Source organism: Cynocephalus volans, chromosome 5, assembly GCF_027409185.1.
Source record: "Cynocephalus volans isolate mCynVol1 chromosome 5, mCynVol1.pri, whole genome shotgun sequence".
Lineage (NCBI taxonomy): Eukaryota > Metazoa > Chordata > Mammalia > Dermoptera > Cynocephalidae > Cynocephalus > Cynocephalus volans.
In genome coordinates, this window is record NC_084464.1 from 39683444 (window position 1) to 39708555 (window position 25112).

General features: G+C 36.1%; 1 protein-coding gene across 1 annotated transcript in view; it reads right to left on the reverse strand.

The window, feature by feature from the left end:
• Positions 1-25112, reverse strand: part of LOC134377893 (zinc finger protein 184) — a 944311-nt gene that overhangs the window by 504753 nt on the left and 414446 nt on the right. The window lies entirely within an intron of this gene.

Consider the following 25112-nt stretch of genomic DNA (forward strand, 5'->3'; position numbering starts at 1 on the left):
CAGCAAAAGCACAACAGAGATGGGAAAATTCTTTTTTTTTTTTTTTTTTTTTAAAGATGACCGGTAAGGGGATCTTAACCCTTGACTTGGTGTTGTCAGCACCACGCTCAGCCAGTGAGTGAACCGGCCATCCGTATATGGGATCCGAACCCGGGGCCTTGGTGTTCTCAGCACCGCACTCTCCCGAGTGAGCCACGGGCCGGCCCGAGATGGGAAAATTCTGACTTGCTTTGAGCAGAGGCTAGTCAGATCCCTAAATTTCCTGGAGGTAATATGTCAAACTCCACCAACTAAAAATGTATTTATCTCAAGGAAATCTTAGTGGGACACTAAATTATTTTATCTATATCAGATTATATATTTTTCAATTTTATTCATGGTCATCAAAATGTTAGTAATGTGTATTTTACTTTTCCTACTTATTCTAGAACTGTTAGTTTCCTTAAAAATGTCCCTTTGCTCTCATCTGAAAAGATTTGAGATACATAGTCACAGATATAGATATGAAATGATGTTCAAAAGTATCTTAAGTGAAAAAAGAAAGTTACTGAACATTTGTACAGCATGATTCCATCAGTTTAAAAAAAGGAATATAATATGGTATAAGTAAAATATGTTATATATACACTAATACATAAATTAAAATTTACCTTGAAGAATATAGAAGAAAGTATTACCCCTGTGAAATGGGGATGGGGAAGAGAATAGTAGACTTTACTTATAAATTTACCTATTTTTTGTTATAATTTTTAATAAGCAAACATTACTTTTGTAAATTTTTTTTTAATTGCCCCACTCTCAAATTTGTTCCCTGTATTTTACTCTCCAACTAGCATTGCATTAGTTAAGACTTTGATTCCCTTGAGGGTACAAATCTTTATAAGAAATTTAATTTTTTTTTTAACTCTTAATACTTTCCTAAAATTTAGTCTGAATTTACACAGAGCTTTTCTAAGGGGTGAATTGTGGGAACATTTTGTATCTTATTCACAAAAATATATACATTGCCAAGGAATGCAGAAATCAGGCAAAGCAAGATAAACGGCATCATTAAAAAGAGATTTCATATACTTCGCAATTTCCTGGAGTTGCACAAGTATTGAGTGGAGCCCCTTAGCCCCTTAAGTCCCTATAATTGGGATGACTGAAATGCCCCAGCTGCACCACAGGCTCTCCCCAGCCGGGATGGTGGGGGGCCGAGGGTCTTTGCCAAACCCCCCCCCGCCCCCCCCCCCCGACACACACACACCTGCATCCAGCCCAGCGACGACCACCAAGCCATAGCAAGAAGGGCCCAGTTTCCTGAGCTGGGGTGGTGCAGTGCAAGGGCTTTTGCACACCGCCCTGACATCTACACCCAGCCCAGCAATGACCAAGCACCACTGGAAGCCCCCTGGTCTCCCCTGTGGGAATGAGGGGGGTGCCACAGGCCTCGATCCCACACCTCCTCCTTCCTTCTCCTTCCATGCCATTTCCTTCCCCTTTCCCCTCTCCCCCTCCTTCCCAACTGCTTCACAATAACATCATAGAATGAAAAAGAATAAAAATATTAATTAAAAAAAAAAGAAATGCTCCAGTTTATCTAGGACTGCTGAGTTTCTTCCTGCTGTCCTGACATAGTTACTAATAGAGTCAATTCCATTCTCAATAGCAATCCTGTTTAGATAAATTATAAGATTACAGAAGAAGAGAATCACTCAACTCCTGTTAAACCAATTGACCCTCTCCCCCTGAAATTCAGTACTTACAAAAGTAATACACTGCTTTGTCATCAATTTAGTATATTGGTTAGTGTATCCTGTTATAATGTAACGTCCCCTCATGTTCTGTAGTCAGGGTACAAGGAAGGAGAAAAATATTTATTAATCTAGCAGGAAGCACTGAGGCAGAATAACAATGATGGAGCTAGAAAGCAAGGGGGGAGTAAAGTCGGGAGATTTCAGAGCACCAAATTATCATATTCTGCTTTACTCAGTTTTGTCATATTTGCTCATCTTGCAAACACACAGTAACCTCAAATATTTATCTAATCTAAAAGCATATCTTTAGATTAAATAATTCTTCTGGTATCATTTTGTATTTTAGAAGCGTTCAGTAATTGAATTCTGATTCATACCCCTAATTTTAGGATTGAAGAGTTTATTAACAACTAAAAAATAAAACAAAACAAAAAACCCAGGAACTCTTTATCTGCATCTCTAAAATCATATCAGATAGGCAACTGATTACTTACCTAACATCTGCTTCAATTGCTTGCAACCGTGGCTAATATCTTAAAGGTCCTAGAGTAGATTTCTCTGCTTTGGAGTAAAACTATATTGTCAGCATCTTATGCTCATTTTGAATAGCAAGCATTCAACTGGGCAGCAAAGCAAAACGTTAAAATTATGTGAGCTACCAAGCAGATTGAAAAGAGAGAACAGCAACTAGGTTAAAACAGAAGTTAATGAAAGACGAATCTGAGAAAGCTGCCGATGGGATCTCTCCAATTTTTAGCTGTGATTACCTTAGAATAATTTAACCCATAATTTAGAATACTTGCCTAGATGAATACAAATTGATACCTTCTTTTTTACCTGTGTATTGGTTGACCTGGTATCTGTCATCTCCTTCTTGAATTTTCTCATTCCATATCTGAGCTTGAACATTCAAAAAGATTGAAGTTCAACAGAGACTTGGAAGCATCTCCTGAAAGCTGCACCATAGAAAGAACATTGAGACCAGGGGACGAAGTGCTAGTCCCAAATCTGCCAGAAAGTCATCGTAGAACTGAGAAAGTTAGTTAAGAGCTTTGGACATCAGTTTTATCTTCTGTAACATGATGGGGCTGATATTTCCCTTTCAGCATAGAAACTGTTTACTTTTATGTTTCTTCAAATTATCTCATATCCCTATGACTTTCAAATACCATCCTTTTGCTGGAGTATAAAGATGAATAATAGGAGTCATTTTTTCACACAGCTAATACATTATAGATTGGCTCAGCAGTACCAGGAAGTTTGTGAAATAAAATTTTCCATTTCAATAGACTAATTTTGTAGGCAGAAACCTGAATTTATATGCTCAGAGAAATTAAATTACTTTTCTGAGGTTCTAGAGCTAGTAAGTAGCAAACTGAAGATTAAAACCAAAGACTGACCTATTCTAATGGTCATATTTCCCATAGAGATTACGAATATATTCAAAATAACATTATATATTATTTATATATATTTAACATTACATATTATATTATATATATAATAAGGTATTAGAGTTGAAGCTGGGTAAGTCAGATTTTTCTTAGCAGATAATTTGGTCTTTGCTGAGATTTGAATTATAAACAGTCTCTGAAATGAGTACTTAGAGCACTTAAATTTTAACGTAATTGTATCTAGTAATTTTTAGAAACATATTCTACTTACCTCCATTTTAAGCATTAGAGATAGATCAATTTATTGTCATGTCCTGGAAGCCTTGAATTCAAATAGGACTAATTCAAAGTACACAGATGCAGCTTCATATAATATCTAGTGGTATAATTGATTTGATGAATTTTAGCTTCTTTTAATTCCACTCAATATGCAGCAAGTCACGAGGTCTCCATTCAGAGTTAACAGGAGGATAAGGAAGAAGGATTGCAGACGACCATACTGTGGTGTGCTGGTGTTACATTGATTGGAATTTAGAGCTTCGACTGCTCTTTTCAAAGATTTTCTTTCCAGTCAGCTTTGCAAAATGAACAAAAGTACTTTCTCTATTAATATTAGTCTTTGTTTGGTTCTCTGGCAGAAATTTCAGTCACTGAATTGCAAAACCCTTCCCTCAGTTTATGGTAGTTAACCACGTACCCAGTGGGAAGAGGGAGGGAGGGGCTATGGACTGATACTTCTCTTTCATCATTGATTTGCTCAGCAAAACCCTCTCTAGGGACTGAATCCTTAACTTTTTCTAATACAAAAGGAATGGCAATGAGGACTAAAATACTCTATCAAAGAAAAATTTTATTTTGTGCTATTGAGATTAGTTTTCCTTTGTAAGCTATTCAATGAGTTCTCTAAAGCCACTTTAATATCTCTATCAGGAAGCATTTCTTTATTGTATGTGTAAATTATCTATGATACAATCTGAAGTCATGTCATCAAAACTTTGTTGTTGTTGTTGTTGTTGTTGTTTTACCAGAAAATAGATCACTACTTAATTTATCTTTAGCAAATTGCTTGTTAACTAGGTTATGATATATTTTCCATAAAATACCTTTTTAAAAAGTTAAGATACAGCTAATATATCCAGGATATCTTTGTCTTCATGGATTTTGAATTTGCAGGCTTAGTGACTAAGATTTTTCTCAGCTCAAGATTGCATATGGCCCCTTAAATTGCATGGTTTAAAATTTATTTATAAAAACAAACAAATATGAAAAAAATAATAAAATAGAATAAAATTTATTTATAGTACAGTATTTAATTCAACCAGAATCTTTTATTTTTTATATGTTATAATACACAGATTTATTTTAATGTTTTTTCTAGATGAATAGATTTGGAAGACATATATGTATAATTCTACCGGAAAAGATTTGGTTTAAAAAAAAATCTTTTAATAAATTTGAAAAAAAAAAGCCACAAATAGCCCAATAGGAAAATGACAAATTATATAGGCAATTTAGAGAACAGTAAATACAAATGACTAATAGGTACAAGAAAATGTGATCAAATTCTCAAATAGAGAAGGATATATTGAAGTAATAGTGATAAAGTTCTCTGTACTCACCAGATTGGAAACAAAAGGACAACTGAATTCTATTGCTAATGAAGATGAAGAAAAAAGGCTAATCACAGATTATTGATGGATATTTAACCTTACAGGCTTTCTGCAGAGAAATATGGCAACAGTTTCTAAAAAATGACATATATTCTCAACCTAGTACTGTCACACCTGGGAATTTTGTAAGAATACATGGACAACGATGTTCATTGTGGAGATATTTAAATGGCCAAAGATGGAGTAAAATGAAGGTCCTTTGGTAGAAAATTTACAAAAAAATTAATATATTCACTGAATGGAATAATACACACCATCTAAAATAAGGAATTATACAGATGGCTTGGAGATATTTTCCCGAGATATTGCTGAATGAGCAAATAAAGAAGCAGAAAAATGTACAAAACATGGCCCCATTTTTATAAATAATGATTTAAAACACCCTAAATATGATTTTCTGTATTGTATATCCATATGAGATCACATGAGAAAATATCCTTAAGTGTTTGTCTCCAGAATAATAAGAAAGGCCACTTCTTAGATAATTAACAAGAATAACCTGGAGAGGAGGGCAATGTCTGGAGGAAGGGAAAATAGAGCATGAAGCAAAACAGGAAAAAAAAAATAAGATTTCGTGTATAATAAAAATTTTTTTTAATATAATAGCAGCGGTTACTGCTGAATAGAAGTGTAGGGATAAAGGATGGAGACTGTCAGGGAAAAAAATTGTACTAGTGTGTGAATTACTTTTTTTACAGTATTTTTTAACGGGTTGTAATTGAAATAAAAGTATAGTTTAAAAAGAAAGTAAACAGAAGACTAAGCAAGAAAATATGAGTAAAGACGAATATTCTGCAAAGGAAACAAGTGTGCATAAAGACAAATATTCTGCAAAGGAAACAAGTGTGCATAAATGGAAATTATTTCTAAAGTCCCTAAATTTAGAAATTATCAAGTGATGCCCAGTTATCTAGGTCTTGGTAACAGGGAAGGATCTGCTGAGTTTACTATTAGCCAGACATTGTGCTGAGTTCTTCTAAGGGATTATCTCACTGAATCCTCGTAAGTGCCCTGTGAGATAGCAATTCACAGTCTCCATTCCATATATGTAGAAATTGAGGCTTAGAGAAGTTAAAATTGAATGCATTAGGAAACTAGTGATGCAGTATGAAAGCTCCACTTTTGTTCTGTTTTTATTTTGCGCTCTTATCTAGAATCATGTGCCTCCCTTCTTAGACTTATTTTTCAGAAATCTATTTATTAGCATTGCTCTCTTTTACTTGAAAAGAACTTTCAGAACAACCAAATTTTATATGTTATTCTCTGATCATCTGCCTTTTCTTTCTTTTTTAATGGAAAATATATTGAATATTAGACCAAATTCTGCAGTAGCGAGGTAAGCAAACCAACTGTGTTTTCTGTAAGATAAATATCACAATAGGGCTGGCCGGTTAGCTCACTTGGTTACTGTGTGGTGCTGGAAACACCAAGGTCAAGAGTTTGGTTCCCCTTTCTGGCCAGATGCCCCCCGCCAAAAAAAAAAATTATAGTGGCATAAAAGGCTTTAGATGACGGTTTATCCAGGAGAAACTGAGGATAGGTTAAGATCATATTCAGCCAGCAGCCAAAAAAAGAAAAAGAACGTATCTAAATTTACTAAAGTTTAACATGAACTCAGTACTAGATTTTCAAGAGAGAGGTAGCATCCTAAAAAATCAAAGGGAACACTGAAGCTCGCTCCAAACTAGGGCAGTCATGACAATGATTTCCTCACCTAATTTCATGTTGCCAAAAAAATCCCAAAACTAAAAGCTTTCAGTACAAAGAATTAAGTTCTGTTTTTTAATTCTCTCTCTCTCTCTCCATATATATATATATATATACACAAGGGTATTTTTTAAAATTCAGGGAAAAGAGAATTAAAAGATAATCTGAATCCTTCCATGAACTTTTTGAAGAACCTTCTTATATCCTAAAAACAAGGGTGTTCTTCTAGTACATTTCCATGATAATCATCACAATCAGGAAATTAATGCTGATGCAATACTACCATCCAATCTACACATCACATTCAAATTCTGTCAATTGCCCTAAGAATGTCCTTTTATAATTACCCTTTTATTTTGGTGCAGGATCCAACCCAGAATTACGTGCTGCATTTAATTGCCATATCTCTTTAGTCTCCCCATATATGGAGCAGTTCTTTAGTTTTCCCTTGTCTTTTATCACATGACATTTTTCAAGAATGTAAGCCTGTCACTTAGTAGGATTTCTCTCAATTTGAGATATTTGGCTTTTCCTCATTATTCATTTTTGGCAGAAATACAACAGAAATGCTGTTTTCTTCTCATTCACAATATCAAGAGATATCTGATGTCAATGGGTCTCATTATTGAAGATTTTGACTTTAATTACCTGGTTTATGAAGTGTCTGTGAAGTTTGTCCACTGTAAAATTAATCAGTATTTTGCATTTATTAACTGAGAAGTATCCTGTAGAGTCACTTGGAAACTATGTAGACAGCTGTTTCTAATCGAAATTTTACCGCACAGTTTTAGCATTCTTTGATTCTTAATTTATTACTACAATGATGGGAAATGGTAATTTTCTAATCCTACCATTTCTGTATGTTTATTAGTTGGCATTCTACCAAAAGCCAGCTTGCTTACTTTCTTATTCAAAAATTTGAAGTAGTATGGACTCATGGTTTCCTGTTTCATTCAATTGGTATACCCTATTGCTAACTTTATTTTGATGCTCAGATTTTCCCAAATATATATAAAATACTGTGAGTTCACAGTGATACCTTCAATTCCAATCCAATCCACAGTGCTTATGTAGGTCCTTATTTTTACCTTTGTGGGAAAAATAGGATAATTTAGTCAGGCTCCCTTAGCTTAGGTCTGGTTGGTTGTCCAGCAGCACATTTCTTGTAAACAAGTTGTGTGTGGGTGGAGTTAGTGCACATGTGCACCCATGTATCTTTTTAGTTAATTGCTTTTGTGTGTTCTTCAGTTTGTGAAGCAGTGCTGGCCAGGAGAGCTCATGTGTGAAAACAGAGCATGTTTACTCTGCTGGCAGCTGCTCAAGTTCAGTTTTTCTTTGGACTTTGCAGTAGCAGTTGAGTTTCTGAGTTTTTCTGTGGACTGTTTGGCTCATAGTGTAGTGTGTGCTGAATAAAGACTATTCCTTCTTCGACCAAGGCTCCAAAGACCTTTTTTCTGGTTACCTAGCTCATAGACCTGCATGTGAAGGGTTTGCAAATGGGTTCGAGGGGTATGTGAGCTTCAGACCCAGCCCTAGCTCAACAACCTTTCTCATCTGACTGGAAAAAACGTGGCTCCTCAATATATTTACTTATTTACTTGATCCTCTGTGTGTAATAAAATCTCCCTACCATGCTGGCCATCTCATTTGTGTCCTGACATCTTCACATACGTTGAGTACTTGGTGTGAGCCCTGAACACTCCTCCCCTACTCTGGAACTTCTTATAAATGAAGGCATGTAATAAATATGTAAACTGTTCTGTCTGGATTGTTCAACTGAGCATAATGTTTTTGAAATTCATCCACATTATTGCATGTATCAATAGTTTTTTTTTTTTTTCTTTTTTACTGGCAAATAGGATTCCATTGTATCAATGCACCACAATTTGTTTATTCATTCTCTCACAGATAAATATTTTTATTATTTCTTCTTTGAGTTATAATTAATGGGACTGATGTGAACATTCTTGTACAGTCCTATTGTGGACATGTGTTTTCCTTTCTATAGAGTAAATATCAAGGTATATAATCCTATATAAGAATCTTCCAAATAATTTTCCCAAGTAGATGAACCATGTTACAGTTACATCAACTGTGACTGGAGAGTTCTGGCTGCTTCATACTCTTGCCAACATTTGGTGTTTTCAGTCTTTTCAATTTTGTCCAGTCTCGTGCATATGTAGATACATCTCATTATGGTTTTAACATGCATTCCCCTGTTGCTAATGATGATAAGCCCTATTTTATATGTTTACCTCCCATATATTTTCTTTTGTGTTTTACTCTTTTGCTCATTTGAAAAAACAGGATTGTTTGTCTTTGATAATTGATTTGTAAGAATAATTTTATATATATTCTGGATATGTCCTTTTTTTTTTTGTCAGATGTACAATTTATGAATATTTTCTCCCAGTTTGTGGCTTGTCTACTGTGAGGAAAATAGAGTAGTTTAGTCAGGCCTCTTCACCTCAGGTCCAGTGGGGGGTGATGCAGCACATTCTTTGTAAACAAGTTGTGTGTGGGTGGAGTTAGTGTGCATGTGCACCCATGTATCTTTTTATTTTGTTGCTATTCTGGTGTGTTCTTCAAAGTTTGTGAAGCAGCGCTGGAGGGTAGAGCTCCAGTCAAAAATAGAGCATGTTTACTTTGCTGGCAGCTGCTCAGTTTTTTCTTTGGATTTTGCTGGTAGCAGTTGAGTTTCTGAGTTTCTTTTTGGACGGCCTAGCTCTGAGACGTGTGTGCTGAATAAAGACTACTCTTTCTTCACCTATGGCTCCAAGGACCATTTTTCTGATTACCTAGCTTGTAGACCTGCATGTGAAGGGTTTGTGACCCAGTCTGGACAATGGGCTTGAGGGGTCTGTGAGCTCCAGACCCAGCCCTAGCTCTACATCTACTTATTTTCCTACCAGTATCTTTTGATGAGCAGAAAATTTTAATTCTTATGAGATTTGTTATGGCTATCCACTACCTTCACACTTCAGCTGCTTGGTACCTGACATCATGAGACATCCTCACATTCTGGCTCTGCTCCTTATGTCACGATGCTGGTAAGTCAGCAGAGTCAGAAGTGAGAGTGAAACCAGAGGAGAGGGTCTGGGTAGGCCTGATAACCAACATCAACCCACCCCATCCTCCACCAGGTTTTGACTCTGCCACAGGAATGAATTCAAGAGCAGAGTTGGAATAGAAAGTGAATACAGGCTTAATGTAAAGAATAGAAAAATATAAACTTCACATGGAAAGTGTGGACTGGCTCTAGTGTGTCCGTGGCAGCCACGGCAAGTTTAATATAAAATTAAGAAATATACACTTTGCAAACAGCAGCCTGCTAAAGGCAGGTTTAACACAAAAAGTAAGAAATACACACCTCACAGGCAAAGTGCAGGCTGGCTCCAGAGAGTGAGCAACAGCCCTGCCTTCTTTCTGGATTCTACTTTTATAGTTTTTCTATCTATACATATTCATGCTATCTAATGAATACTCAACTAAGGGGGTGGTTTCTAGTTACGTAAGAAATTGTGTAACATAGCCTTGCATATGCTCAGTTGGTCTCTTTGGAGCTTGCTCATTGGTCAAATTCCACTGAATACACTTAAAATATGCCAGGTGCTCTCTACCAGCTCCAGTGGAAGGTCATTTATAGGATAAACTCCTTTCTACTGAGCATGCTCAGCCACTGGAATTACATAAATTTGCCTCCTGCTGTCTCAATCTCCACCTGTTGGTGCGGAAAATAGGTGCAACTAGCCACAGTAGCTCAGGACTCAAAGGAGGGGATTAAGTCCTAGGGGAGTGTTGCAAGACCAAGGGGAGTGGCCTGAAACCCAACCCCAAGTAAACTGAGCTCCTCCTATCTCAAGAGTACACATGGTTCCCAACTTACAATAATTTGACTTAAGTTTTCAACTTTACAATGGTGTATATAAAAGCTATATACATTCAGTAGGAACTGTACTTTGAATTTTGAATTTTGATCTTTTCCCAGGGATAGCAATATGCAGTAGGATACTCTCTCACAATGCTGGGTAAGGCAGTGAGCTGCAGCTCTCAGTCAACCATGTGATCATGAAGGCACACAACCCATACTCTACAGTGTACAGTGTTGCCAGATGATTTTGCCCAAATGTAGGCTAATGTAAGTGTTCTGAGCACATTTAAGGTAGGCTAGGTGAGCTATGATGTTCCATAGGTTAGGTGTATTACATTTTCAAGTTACAATATTTTCAATTTATGTTGGATTTATCAGAAGGTAACCCCATCATAAGTTGTGGAGCATCTGTATTACGTACAAGCCGTTTCTGCACCAAGAGGGCTAGCAATAACTTACCTGTATACATAAATAACTGTGAACCACATAACCATATCTCCAATATAACTTTCTCTTAGCCAGGTGATAAAAATTCTCACAACCACTTTATTATCAATCGATGTGAGAATTGTGACTGAAGGAAGTCAGAGTAGAAAAGAGAGTGGCCTTAGTGAATTAAGGACAAAATATCTTTATACAAATTTTAGGAAAATGTATGTTTATGTGAACACATTGCTAGGATACTTCTCAAGATCTTGGAAGGGGCCTATGCAAGTGATAGGCTATGAAATTAACCTGGATTAGTTTCATGGTAAATCCACCTGTGACATAGCCTATGAAGCCCCCTACATCAGCAAAATCCGTGCTGTGTATTACAAACTTAGCTCAAATCTAGATCACGAATTCTGCTTCCAGGCAAAATAGAATAGCTTTTGGAAGTCTAGTCATCCTTAAAGGACTAGAAAAGCCATAATAAATATAGAAAAAAAATCATTTGTGTAAAATATCACAGAGCTGCTGAAACAGCAAAGACAAAAATGTTAATGTTCCGCGGAGTGAAGAATTGTGAAGTCGAGCTGAATTTGCTTTTTCCTTGGGGGATTTGCTGATTCTGGATGCAGGCAAGAAGTTGATTATCCTCAGCTGGTAAAAGCATCACTGATAGAGAATAAAGGGTGGAGGGGATTTGTTATTCTTGTAGAGCTAAAATGACAAAAATGAATTTAAGGGCCTGATACAAGGAAGTTTTCTCCTTAGGTATTTGACAAACCTTTAAATTAAGTAGGGAGGTAAATGTAAAAAGCTATGTGAAAAACTTCTGAAAAAACAGCTGAATTTTCAATATTCTTATGGTATTGAGGAGTTAAAGTTTAGAGTTCACAATTTACCCAGAGGATGAACCCTGGTAAATATACTAGTCTTGGTTGAAAGACCTCAAGGACCATACCATAAGAAACAGGTATAGTAAGACACAGGCCACATCTTTCCCATATGGCAACCCAGTCTTGACCCAGCTCAGGCCCTGTCTGAATGAAGGTGCTCAACATCCCACTTTACCAAGCAAAAAAAAAAAGCTAACAGCCAAAATCAGGAAAAATGACCACAGATTGGATTTATGGACTCCCAGGACCCACATAAGATAAATTTAGATGAAAGCAATACATAGCATTTGAGTGCCGTAAATCTTCACACTAAGTGGTTGTTCTCAGAGTCTCCTTCCTGGGAGAATTTCAGAGCATAATGCTTCTGTTAAAGACTTGAAAGATACATTGGATGCCAGTTATATTATCTGTTTGGCTTGTGCATAAAATAAATGAGTCTGGTGAATGAAATGGATTGTTATAAGCTCAATCAGGTGGCAATTTTAATTGCAATATATCTTAAAGTTGTGGTCTTCTTACCGTAAGAATTAATCCAGCTTCTGGTTTCTGGAATGTACCTATTGATGTGACTATTCCTTTTAAAATTCATTTCAATGAGTATATCACACCAAAAGATGAGGAACAAAGTACACCTTTACCAATTTCCTTCAGGCCTATATCAATTCTCAAGCCCCATGCCATAATCTAGACTACAGTATCCTTGATTGTCTTAGCATCTACCCAGACTTCATGGTGACTCACTATACTGATAACACTATGCTGGACCTATTGGGCTGCAGACAGCAAATTTCTTAAATATCTAGGTAAGACAACATTGGTCTTATAAATGGTGAGAGACCATGTGCATGAAGATTGAGGGGAGTGTCACCACAATAAAAATTTCTGGAAATCCTGTGGTCTAGAGCATGTAAGGATATCTCCTCCAAAGCAAAAGGCAAGGTGCTGCATCTTGTACCCTATCTCTGAGAATGAAATTCTGTAGTAAGTGTGGTAGTCAAAATAATGACCCCTAAAGATGTCCACACCCTAACCCCCAGAACCTGTGACTATATTACATTACATGGTAAAAAGGACTTTGTAGATGTGATTAAGAAAAGTCTTGATTCCAAGTCATTGCGAAAACTAAACTAAACTAAAATTAAAATTAAAAAATAAAAAAGATCTTGAGATAGGGAGACCATCCTGGATTATCTGGGTGGGCCCAGTGTAATCACAAGTCTCCTTATAAGAAAGAATAGGAAGGTCAGAGTCAGAGAGAGAGACTAGAAGATATTACACTGCTGGCTTTGAAGATGAAAGATGGGACCATGAGCCAAGGAATGCAGGTAGCCTCCAGAAACTAGAAAAGGCAAGGAAACATTCTTTCCTAGAGCCTCCAGAGAGAATGCAGCCCTGATGACTCAGTTTAGCTCCAGGACAAAATCCTATGTGTGATCTTTCAGGCCTGACCATGGGCAATCACAAATGGTTGGCCCTGCAGGCCTCATGGCAGAAAGCTGCCCTCCCACACCTGACTTGCTGCACAGCTCATATATTGCAGAGGGAGTTGCAGTCCCCATCCTCCCTCTGCCTGCCACACTCATGTACATATTTGCATTCTCAGCCTATTTTGAGGCCTGCTATTGGGAGTAGAGACTTGGCTTAGGCACTTTTCTCTACTCTGACTCAGTAGTTTTCTACTCCTTGCCTTTCCCTCTTATCATCCCCCTGGTTCTCTGGAGACTTTTGAACAGGGCTCCCTGCCAATGACATGATCTCTCTCATCTGCACTTATCCACCTGAACTTGGCCTCCTGCTGTTTCTTTGGGGAAAATAAAACATTGTAAAACTCTGTCTATTTTTGCCTCTTGTTTACACTGTCTCAGTTAGTGAAGAAAGCCTTGGTTGTTACTTTCAGCCTGGCTTGTTGTCCCTAATTGACCACCTTGATACCTGGCAGCTTGTCACTGACACTTTGATCTTAGCCCACCAAAATGAATTTTGGACTTCTGACCTCCAGAACTGTAGGGTAATAAATGTACGTTGTTTTAAGCCATTAAGTTTGTAGCAATTTGTTAAAGCTGTCATAGGAAACTAATAGACTAAGTGAGCTCATTTCCATTTTGGAGGAAAAAAACTATTTTTAAGTGTATTGTTTTTATCTATTTACAAATCAGCCCATGAGACTGTGAGCTCTGTGTGTAGCTTAAGAGAAGGCTCTTGAACTCATTCATCTATAGGCAAGAAATTTGGGCTCTCAGCCCTAAGGACCAAGAAAATCCAGAGATGCTTTCTTTTGGGTACCTCCCATTCTAGTTGACTTTAATTATTTATTTAAATTTTGAATATGAGAAGCATTATTATGGTTATAAGAGTAAGATGTGGTATAAATACACAATGGAATATTATTCAGCTATTAAAAGGATGAAATCCTGTCATTTGCTGCAATGTGGAGACCATCATGTTACATGAAGTAAGCCAGGCTCAGAAAGACAAATCCTGCATGATCTCACTTATATGTGAAACCTAAAAAAAATGGTTCTCATAGAAGTAGAGAGCAGAATACTAGTTACCAGAGACTGGAAAGAGAAGGGGGTGGGAAGGGGAGGAGAAGAGGTGAATTAACAGGTACAAAGCTACAGGTAGATAGAAAAAATAAGTTCTGATGTTCTAGGCTGAATACAGCTAATAATATTATATTGCGTATTTCAAAATAGCTAGAAAAGAAGATCTTGACCATCATCACCACAAAGAAAAGAAAAATGAGTAGGTGATGGATATGCTGTCTAAGTGAATTGTTGTACAATGTATGTATTGAAACAACACACTGTACTCCACAAATACGTACAATTAAAAATAAATACAATTTTCAAACCATTATATAGTCAGCCCTCCCTATCTGTGGGTTCCACCTATCTGCGGACTCAACCAAGTACAAATTGAAAATTTTTTTTAAAAATTACGTCTATACTGAATATGTACAGACTTTTTTTTTCTTACCTTGTATTGTTCCCTAAACAATGCAGTATAACAACCCTTTACATGGCATTTACACTGTGTTAGGCATTATAAGTAATCTAGAGACTATTTAAAGTATATGGGAGGATGTATGTCAGTTACATGTAAATACTATGTCATTTTATAACAGGGACTTGAGCATTCTCAGATTTTGTTATCTGAGGGAGATCCTAAAACCAGTCCCCCAGGGATACCGAGAGGTGACTGTACTTAGAAAAGGGTCAGTCTCCCCTCAGCCTTGCCACCCATCTTCCATTCTCTCATTTTTTACACGCTATTCCACATCCCTCCCCTGCAAGTAACTAATCTCATCAGTTTCTGGTTTATCATTCCTGTATTACTTTTTGCATAAAAAAGCAGATATGTGGATGTTTTATTATATCCTCTTCTTTCTTATATGAAAGGTAGTGTATAACACTCTTTGCACTTTGCTTGTTTTCATTTAACAGTGTAACTTAGAAATCATCCTATATTAGTTCATACAGATCATTCTTATTTTTTAAGTTTCTTTAAAAAGTTTATTTTAAAAAATTATAGATTTACAGAGAGTTGCAAAATAATAATACCAAGAGGTCCTGTTTACCCTTCACCCAGTCTCCCCCAATGAAGCATCTTACATAACTACAGTACAATATCAAACCCAGAATATTGACATTTGCACAATCCATAGATCTTACTCAGATTTCACCAGTTTTACAATCACTTGTGTGTGTGTGTGGTTTTATGTAATTTTGTCATGTGTAGATTATGTAACCACAGCCCCAGTCAAGATACACAATTGTACCATCACCACAAATATTCCTCGTGTTACCCTTCAATAGCTACACCTATCTTTTTCCCCTCTTGATGCCGCATCCCTAACTCCTGGCAACCACTAATCTGCTCACAATCTCCATTATTTTGTCATTTTGAGAAGGTTTATAAATAGAATTATACAGTATATAAATTTTGAAAGGTCAATTTTGAAATTGACTTCTTTCGCTCAGCTTAATTCCTTTGACATCCATATAAGCTGTTATATGTATCAATCATTTGTTCCTTTTTATTGTCAGGTAGTATTTCATGATTCGTATGTGGCACAGTTTGTTTAACCACTTACTTGCTGAAGGACATTTAGGTTGTTTCTGTGTTTGGGTATTACAAATAAGACTACTATAAACAATAATATCTAGATTTTTGTGTGAGCATAAGTTTTCATTATTCTGGGATAAATGTTGAGAGATGTGATTGCTGGGTTACATGGTAAGTGTATGTTTAATTTTTATGAAGTTATTTTCCAGAATGGTTGTACTATTTACATTTCTACCAACAACGTATGAGAGATCCTTCCTCTGCATTCTTTTTAGCATTTGGTGTTTTCAGTATTTTTTATTTTAACTCTTCTGTTAAGTATGTACTGATATCTCATTGTGATTTTAATTTGCGATTCCCTACTGGCTAATGATGTTGAACATATTTTTACATGCTTAACCTCTGGGGTAAATATCACCTTATGTCTTCTGCCCATTCTCTTATTGGAATGTGTATTCTAGTTACAAGTATTTTGTCAGATATATGGTCTGCAGATATTTCCTCGCAGTCTATAGCTGGACTTTTATGCTCTTAACAGGGCCTTTCACAGAGCAAATGTTTTCAATTTTAATGAGATCAATTGATTTTTTCCCTTTTATGGATCATGCTTTTGATATCATGTCAAGATAGAGATTATGAAGTTTTTTATTGTTTATTTGTTTTTAGCATTTACTGAGATACTTGAACATGTTTATTGATGCTTTTTGTTCGTTTTGGAAAATTCTTAGCCACTATCTGTTCAAATTTTGCTTCTGCCCCATTTTTTTCTCACTTCTTCTGGTAATCTAATTATTTGTGTCTTTTAAAAATTATTTGCAACGATTTGTGTATGACCTATATATCATTATGTTCATAATTTGTTTCCATTCTTTTTCTTTCTTGTTGTCAGTTTTTTTCTGCTTATTTGTCTCCAGTCACTATTCCTTTATTATGATGTTAAACACAGACTGAGTTTTAAATTTGTCATTTTACTTTTTATTTTCAGGATGTATATTTTATTCTTTTTTGTATATTTCAATTATCTGGTGAAGTTCCCATGAGTTCATCTGTTCTTTTCTATATTTTCTTCTAACAAATTAATCATGGTTATGTTCAAATACTTGTTTGCTAACTTCAAAATCTAGATTCTCTAAAGATCTACTTCTATGGCCTTTAAAAAAACACTTGATTATATGGTCCCTGTGCTTCTTCTCATTTTTAGTAATCTCATATTATATACTAGACTTTGTGTAAATGGACAATAGAGGTACTAGATAGTGTTATTTTCCACCAAAGGGTTTCTTCTTTAGGGAGCTCAGGTAAGGGGCTGCTTCTTCTCCCACTTCACTGTCCTCCGCCTCTACTCCCATGTTCCTTCACATGCCAACCACAATAAGCATTTTGATTCTTTCATCTTGCTAAATTCTTCTCAATTTTCCTTTCTTCTCTCTCTTTATATACCTTTTGTTCTCTTAATCAAGAATTAACCCCCCAATAATCCACCTCTCTAAGTTTTCTTTAAAATAAACTAAAATCTAAAATAAAGAGAAATAAATGCTAAAAGAGACCTGCATAAAGAGCTTGTGGAACCCACATGTAAGAATAGCCATAAATATGACAGGGAGGAATAAGGGTATTTTCCTGGGAGACTATGTCAACTGGGCCTTGATTATTTAATATTGTTTTTATAAAATAAACATTCTCATCTGAGAGAACATCACAAGCAAGGAGATATAGTTAGGAGAGATCATGATTGTCAGTGATCTACCACATGTCAGAGACAATGCTAGATATTTAATGTTTCTTACTTTATTTAACTTTTACAACAACCCTTCAGAGTAATTTTTCTCCCCAGTGATAGCAAATGAGACTTTCTAATTTTTGACCCTGCAGTGATTGCTTCTGAACTAGAGTTTGAGCCATTCTATCTCCTAAGGCCATTTATTTCTTTTCCCTTTATTCCAAACTATTTTCCAGAGATGATTCAATTTTTCATCATTTATGGAAAATGGTCAGTAGTTTAATGCATTTGGAGCATAAAATGAACAGGAGCTTCTTAAATAGAGCTGGAAATAAAAGTTGATCCAGAACCAACATTGTTATTCAAGAATATGCATGTGTTTCTCTGGGCAGTAAGGGCGACGTCAGGACGTAGAGTACATGCGGGATAACACCTACAGTTTAGAAAGGCTCCTTCTGTAGCTAAGTGAAAGACTTGAAGTAGTGAGACACTAGAGATTAACAGATGAACAGGCTCTTGTAACAAATCAGACTAGAGTCAATGAGGTGCTGGGCTAGGACAAGAGAAGTGCAAATGGAAAAGAAGTCAGAGCTATGAAAGACAGATGTCATAAGTAGACTTAGAAACTTATTAAATGTGAGCATTCAGGGAAAGAAAAGACTCAAGAAAACTGGTGTTTTGAGACTTGATGACTAAAATCACAAAGAGATGAAAATAAGAAAAGCGGGTTTGGGAAATAAAGTTCAAAGAAACGATGGTCATTTTGAGGTAAGAGGTGCTCAGTTTCCCTGGGTTCAGTTTTCAGGACACACCTCTGGGTTTCAGGCCACTCCCCAAGGCCTCAGGCCCCTCCCCTAGAGGAGAGTTACTGTTGCTTGTTGGGCCTATTTTTGGCACCAACAGTGGAGATTGAGAGCATAAGGAGCTGACTCACACAAACCCAGTAGCTGAGCATGCTCAGTAAAAAGAATTTATACCTGCTTATATGACCCCAGTGACCAAGCATGCTCAGTGGAAGGGAGTTTATCCTCGGAATGACCTTCCACTAGAGGTACTAAAGAGCACCAAATATTCTTGAATATGTTCAGTGCATATGATAGGATTTGACCAATGAACCTGTTCCCAAAAGAGACCCACTGAGCATGTGCAAGACTATGTTACATAACAGGGAACCACCCCTTTAACTGAATGCTCATTAGATAGTGAAACTGTAAAAGCCGAATCCCAGCAGAAAACAGGGTTGTTGCTCACTTTCCTGGGGCCAACCCACACTTCGCTGGCTGAGATGTGCATGCCTTACTTTTGTGTTAGGCTTACTTTTAGCAGGTGGCTGCTCATTCTCTTGAGCCAGCCTGAACTCTGTACTAAACTTTAAGTGTGTGTTTCTTACTTTTGTGTTAAACTTGTCGGGGGCCCTGCTCAGTCTCTGGAGCTATGGCACACTCCCTCTGTGAAATCTGTGTCTCTTTTTGTCATATTAAACTTGTTCTCACCTTTTAGTCTGCTCTTGAATTTCTTCCTGTGGCAGAGTCAAGAGCTGGTAAGAGAAGGGGGGGGCGGTGGAGGCTGACTATCAGGCCTTCTGGACCCTTCCTCTGGCATCAATTTGACAGCAATTTTATGAATACATGGGATAAAAGTCTAATAAATAATTTGTTCTTCAATTCCACAAAAGCTACAGTGATAATCATTAGACTGAATTGTAATAAAAGATAATTTGTTTAAATGTAATTGCATTTGATGGAAAAGATGACTGACGCAGACTTCATTTCTTTTTCTGAAGACACTATGTGACGTCACATTATGATATATTAAGTCATATTGTAACGTGCTAGGAAGTATTTCTTGCAATCACATATAACCCTAGGATTGTATTATTTTATTTCGCAGAAAATAGCCTTCCACAGCTATAGTATTTCCATCAGTTACAAGTTTAAATGTATTTGTGACGGGTTAGGAGTGATGATGGGCCAAGTGTGAGAAAAAGGACTAGAAGTGAAGAGACAAAAATAAATTTAAAGATTGCTTCTGAATTTTCTTCTTTGGTTAACAGCTTCACATCCTTCATTAACTGCCTCATGAGGACCTCATCACCTTCATTTCTCAGAGGGAATCATTATCTCAGACATGAAATTCTTGAGAGCATCAAATTCTCTAGGTATTTCTCCTTAGTTTCCATGAGAAAATACTAGGCTAATAGTTGGTAGTACAAGCTAATAACTGAATCTAAGTGTAAGGAGCAACTCTCAGGAGAACAACTCATCTTATTGTGCCAAGAAGTTTGCTGCAATACAGAATTAATATTGACTAGTGTTGACTGCCCGTCTGTATGTTTCAATATTTCTGCAGACAGAAAAAATCATTATATGCCATTTGCTTATAATATAATGGAGATAATAATATTAGCATTGTTTCTAGCTAATGTATTCCATCCCTACCTGTATAATTAGTAGTATTAAGATTATATTATTAACTTTAGTAATGTTTATGCTTAAAAGATAATATTTGACATAGTAATGACCAGATATTTTCTGTTTCTACTTGACAAAAGTACCTGAAAATGGTTTCTGAAGTTAGTAGGCCATATAATATTATTATTAACAATTATTATTATTAACATTTAAATAATATTTTAAAGGTACAAAGCACATTTGTATGTGGTCGCTCATGTGTATAAATTAAAATCTCTAGCTACAGAGGTGAAATGTAAAATTTATCCCCCTAAGAGGTCTTTCACATCTAAATGCAGAATATATGCTTTTGAGATGCAGTTGTTTATCATTTACCTTATGACTGCAACAGATAGTAAAGTGATCTGAAACAGCACATGCATACTGTTATTATTTTTTTATAAAACAAAACCTGACTTAGCTGAAGTCATTTGTCAGTCAGATGGATAGTAACTTTCTTGAGATAATTTTGATAATTTTAGACCAAATTAGGCAAATTGAAATAAAATTATTTTAATATATTTTGGCCATTTTTTGTTTTGTATTAATTTTAAATGTCAGAAATAACCTTTTTCTTTTTTAAACTTACCCTCCTTCTCTATATATATCTATCTTAAATAGAAAATATTAAAATTAAGCTTTATTGTTATGGATCTTTAAATTGCATGGAAAATTATCTTAAGTAAACAAAATGGTAAAGACACTTAAATAATAGCATTTACCTGCACTGCATGCACTAAGCGAGTTGTAAAGGATTTGTATCACAAAAGGAAACCAAGGTGCACATGTATCCGGTACATCTTTTGTTTAACTCCAGGTTCCGTAGTGAACGGAATGTGAGGTGGCCACTTTCTGTGCCTTGATGCTTATTACTAACTACTGGTCTTGATGATGAAAACAGACTTTTATGTTGATTTGGTGCTCTTTCTGTCTCTCTCTTAAGTGAATCTGCTGTGTGTGCGCGTGTGTGTGTGTGTGTGTGTGTGTGTGTGTGTGTGTGTGTGTGTGTGTGTTTGTTTGTTTTGTGGGGGGGGGGGTGTGTGTTGGGATGACTGATATTTCCTCCGAGACCATACACCCTCCCAACACTTGTTAGAGATAATTAGTTAAGGCAGAAAAGGAAGTATCCAATCCTATATCAACTCAGAAACCCACGAGGAGTTCTTCTTTCTCAAACTCAGCCCTTTCTTCTTTAAGTGTTCCTCGTGCTGACTGCACATCAGCGATAATCCCAGCTTCCCTCATGTTGCTCTTTCTCTGGCTCCTTCTCTGGAGCTGGGAGGTGAGGTATGTGGATGTATCTCACAGTTATGCCTCAGATGGTATAACTGTTGTGTGCACATCAACCTCTCCTCATCCACCCCCATTCAGCCCTTTTTGGTCCTGTTGCCCTTTTATCTTTTTCTCTTTCGCGTAGATTTCCTAAATATCATCTTTCTCTTCTCCTTGTCTGTACTCTGATTATCCCACTTGGACTTCTTTTCTTTGTTGTTTTTTTTTAATTTTAATTTTTTTTCTTTTTATTCCTTCCCACTTGGACTTCTAAGTGAAGTCCCAAGAAAGAGAAGGTACTGTGAATATGGCATTTCTGGGGTTGCAGTCAAATTTGGTAAGTTAATGATCCTGTGAAGGAAGAAATGTGACCTAGGTCTCTAAACTACCTGATGATCTTTTATATAACCTTAGGCAATGGCCAAACCATGGACAATTTAATTTATTATGCCAATACTCCACAATCTTAACATCTATGCCCTTTATTTACATAGGCTTGATCGAATTTTAAAGATTTTGGTTAAAATCACTTATTCTGTGAGGAAACTAGAGAAAGACTTTTTAGCTCATTAATGGAGTTCTTACCAAAAAATGAATTTAGAAAGTAGTAGAATCTACTGAATTGGAAAATCTTAAGAATAGAAGTACCAATGATAGTTCTGCATCACATGAGAGTGTATTGAATATTGAGCTCTCAGTAATTGTGAGTGTTTGACTGTTGAGTATTGCCACTGGAACTTTGAACTCAAACATGGAAAGTCAATAGAAGAAACATAACACGTTCGTCTGGGTTTTCTATGGTTTCACATTTACTTCGTGTTCCATTTGGCTCAGAACAAGCAGCTTGTCTAGGTATGATGTGCCCACACCTTTCTTAACCCTGGGACTTGATGATTCATTACTCTACACAATCTAAGCAGTAAATCCCCATTCTGGCTCTTTGTAAGCTAATTAGATAATAGTTGATATGGGAGCATTGTTTGGTTCAATGTTTTTAAAATCTCGTGAAATTTAAATTACCTGGTCAAGGATCCAGAAGTCACAGAGGATGTACAAGTTTGTCTTGTTTTCTGTAACAATGGAATCACATTGAAATGCTAGAAGTGAAACATTGCATCACTATAATTAAATGATTAATGTGGATGGCTTTTGTGAGGAAACTGTCATGTCACAGTGTTTAGAAGGCAGTCTATTTGGTCCAAATAAGGAGAGTCACACTCACGTATCATTTAACGTGATATTGTTGGCAAACATAGGACTTAACAGTTAGTTATTTAAAGCCCAGAAATGTGGAAATTCAGTCCTCCCAAAGGGAAAGCATGGGAAAGAAGAATAGAGATTGAATTGATGTGACAATATAAACAGAAAGGCAGAAAATGAATGGATGGTTTAACCACCAGAACCACTTTGAATCAGGATGAAAAATTCATGAAGGTAATCTTGCTTGTATAATTTCACACTTCGTGGGTACTCTGGCTGATTTAAGAAACAAGAAACAAAAGAAAATAACTTGTGTTTGTATTCTCCTTCATGGCTGATAAATGTTCATATACACACACAGAAGTCATAGGGAAATTTCTGAGTATGGTAACCCTGGAATGAGACAGTCACTGTCAATCACAATTGCCCTGTGCTTCCTTCCTGCAGGGACAGTTGACGCCAGGCTGCGGCTCGTTCTGGCAGGGTTCCTATGCCCAACGTAGTCAGTGTTAACACATCCTGGCGGGCAAATTTTAAGTGTATTTTTCATTTGCTGAGTAAAAGTGTGATTTGTTTGTCTACATCTTCACCTGTAATTCAGTTTACAAGCAATAAGACTCATTATATTAAACTTTGTGAAACAAAAGACACAAGTTGCAGTCTCAATTTTACAATTTATTTAGTTTCTTTCTGTGCAGATTTAGTATAATTATTGTGCTGCCTACCTGCAGTTAGAGTTATGAATGAGGGAGTAATCTTTTGAGTGAAACCTCAGGGAATCCAGGTGGTCCCATGTACCAGCCCTGTGATCTGGTACAGGTTATTTCATCACTTTGTTGGCCTCAGCGGCTTAATCTGTAAAGTTGAATAATGAAACTGCTGACCTCGTGGGGCTGCTTTGAAAATGAAGTAAACTAAAACAAATGGTTAAGATTAGTGCTTAGCTCATAAGAGGTATGTAATATTAGTTATATGAATATTTAAATGACTTGTAATTGATAATTTTATATTTTATTTTATATTTTGAGATTTTAAAACAGAAATTTCAAAGGCTAATGGAAAAAAGTATGTGTATTCTACCATTCAGAATTAATAGCTATTCTTTTACGGTCATACTTCCTTTCAGCTATTTTTAAAGAAATGGAACATTATAGATACTTTCTGGTATAGAGAAAGTTTCAGTCTTTGATCTAATTTTCTCACCAGAGACATCCACTATCACCAGTTTGATATCTAACACCCCTGTTAATTTGTATATACCTACATGTTCTTTTTTTTTTTGGACAGGGGCTCTGAACCCTTGACCTTGGTGTTATCAGCACCATGCTGTAACCAAGGGACCTAACAGGCCAGCTCCTGGTCTTTCTTGACCATTATATAATATTGATTTCTTAAATTTCCGTTTTATAAGAGGTGGAGGGAGAGCCCTTAATAACAATGCTGGCTTGATTATAAGTATTGACCCTCAGTTATCAAATCAAAGAATTGTCTGTCCACTTAGATATTATCACATCCATCCATCACCACTGTAGAAGCTTGTTTCAGACTCTAGAGTGATGACTTTGACAATCCTTTAATTTCCAGGAAATATCAATGTTTTAATGTACAAAATCTTAAAGCTGTTCTTGAGGACACATGCTACAAAATGATTTAATTATGGCAAAGCCTTCTCAGAGCAGTGGACTTGAACCTTATTTTGTGCTTCAACGTACCTGAGATATAATACATTCCCTTTTTTATTTATTTATTTATTTATTTATTTATTTATTATTTTTTTTTAATTTTATTTTGTCGATATACATTGTAGCTGATTATTGCAATACATTCCCTTTTAATAAGAGTCACAACCTTATTACTTTTTACTAACTGCTTAGGAAAATATTCAAAAATATTAGTAAGTGGGACTCTGCCTTTATTTAATTTACATTTTACAGTACACTCACCCTAAGACATAAAACCACCACTAAATAATTGAAAGTGTGAAGTTTCGTAGGAGATGCAAAATCCTTGAATTCTATGGGATCACAAGAGACAGATAAATAAACTAATCAGTGGGGCTTGGTGGAAATGAAGTTCTTTACGAGAATAAAATGTGAATAAGAGGAAGGGAAAGGCTATTAAAAGAATATTAAAGATTAGTTCCATTGGGACTGAGTTCTGGGAATTGCTTTATTTCTGTCTTTCTCATCTTCACAGGAAAGCATTACCAACAACAGAAAAATCACCCAGTCCCAGGGTTAAAATACATCTTGGTGATATAAAACATAATTTTATCACAGAGGTTTAGGATAGGGGATATTGAGGTGATGATGTAAACTCATTATTATCTTGTCTGACACATGGATGTCAGGGTCTTGCTCCAGTAAATGGAATGAATGGGATCAGAGATGGAGATATAAACAATAATGAGGTAATCATCTTCCTAAAAGTTTTCTTGATCACTGGTACCCTGTTGAATTTGGATAAGACTCTAGGCTTCCCAGTATTGATGAGACAGCATTTAGAATGAGAGTCCACCTAACAGCAAATCTGGTTCTCCACTCCAGAGACACTCAGACAAGCCAATATTCCTACTCATGGGTTAAATATGACTAGGAGAATTTGGTACTTCCTCATTAAAAAAAAAAAAAAATTGAGAATTTTGAGTGTTCATTTCCTTGTAAGATAATCACCCTTTGAAAGTAATTTTTTATATCCTG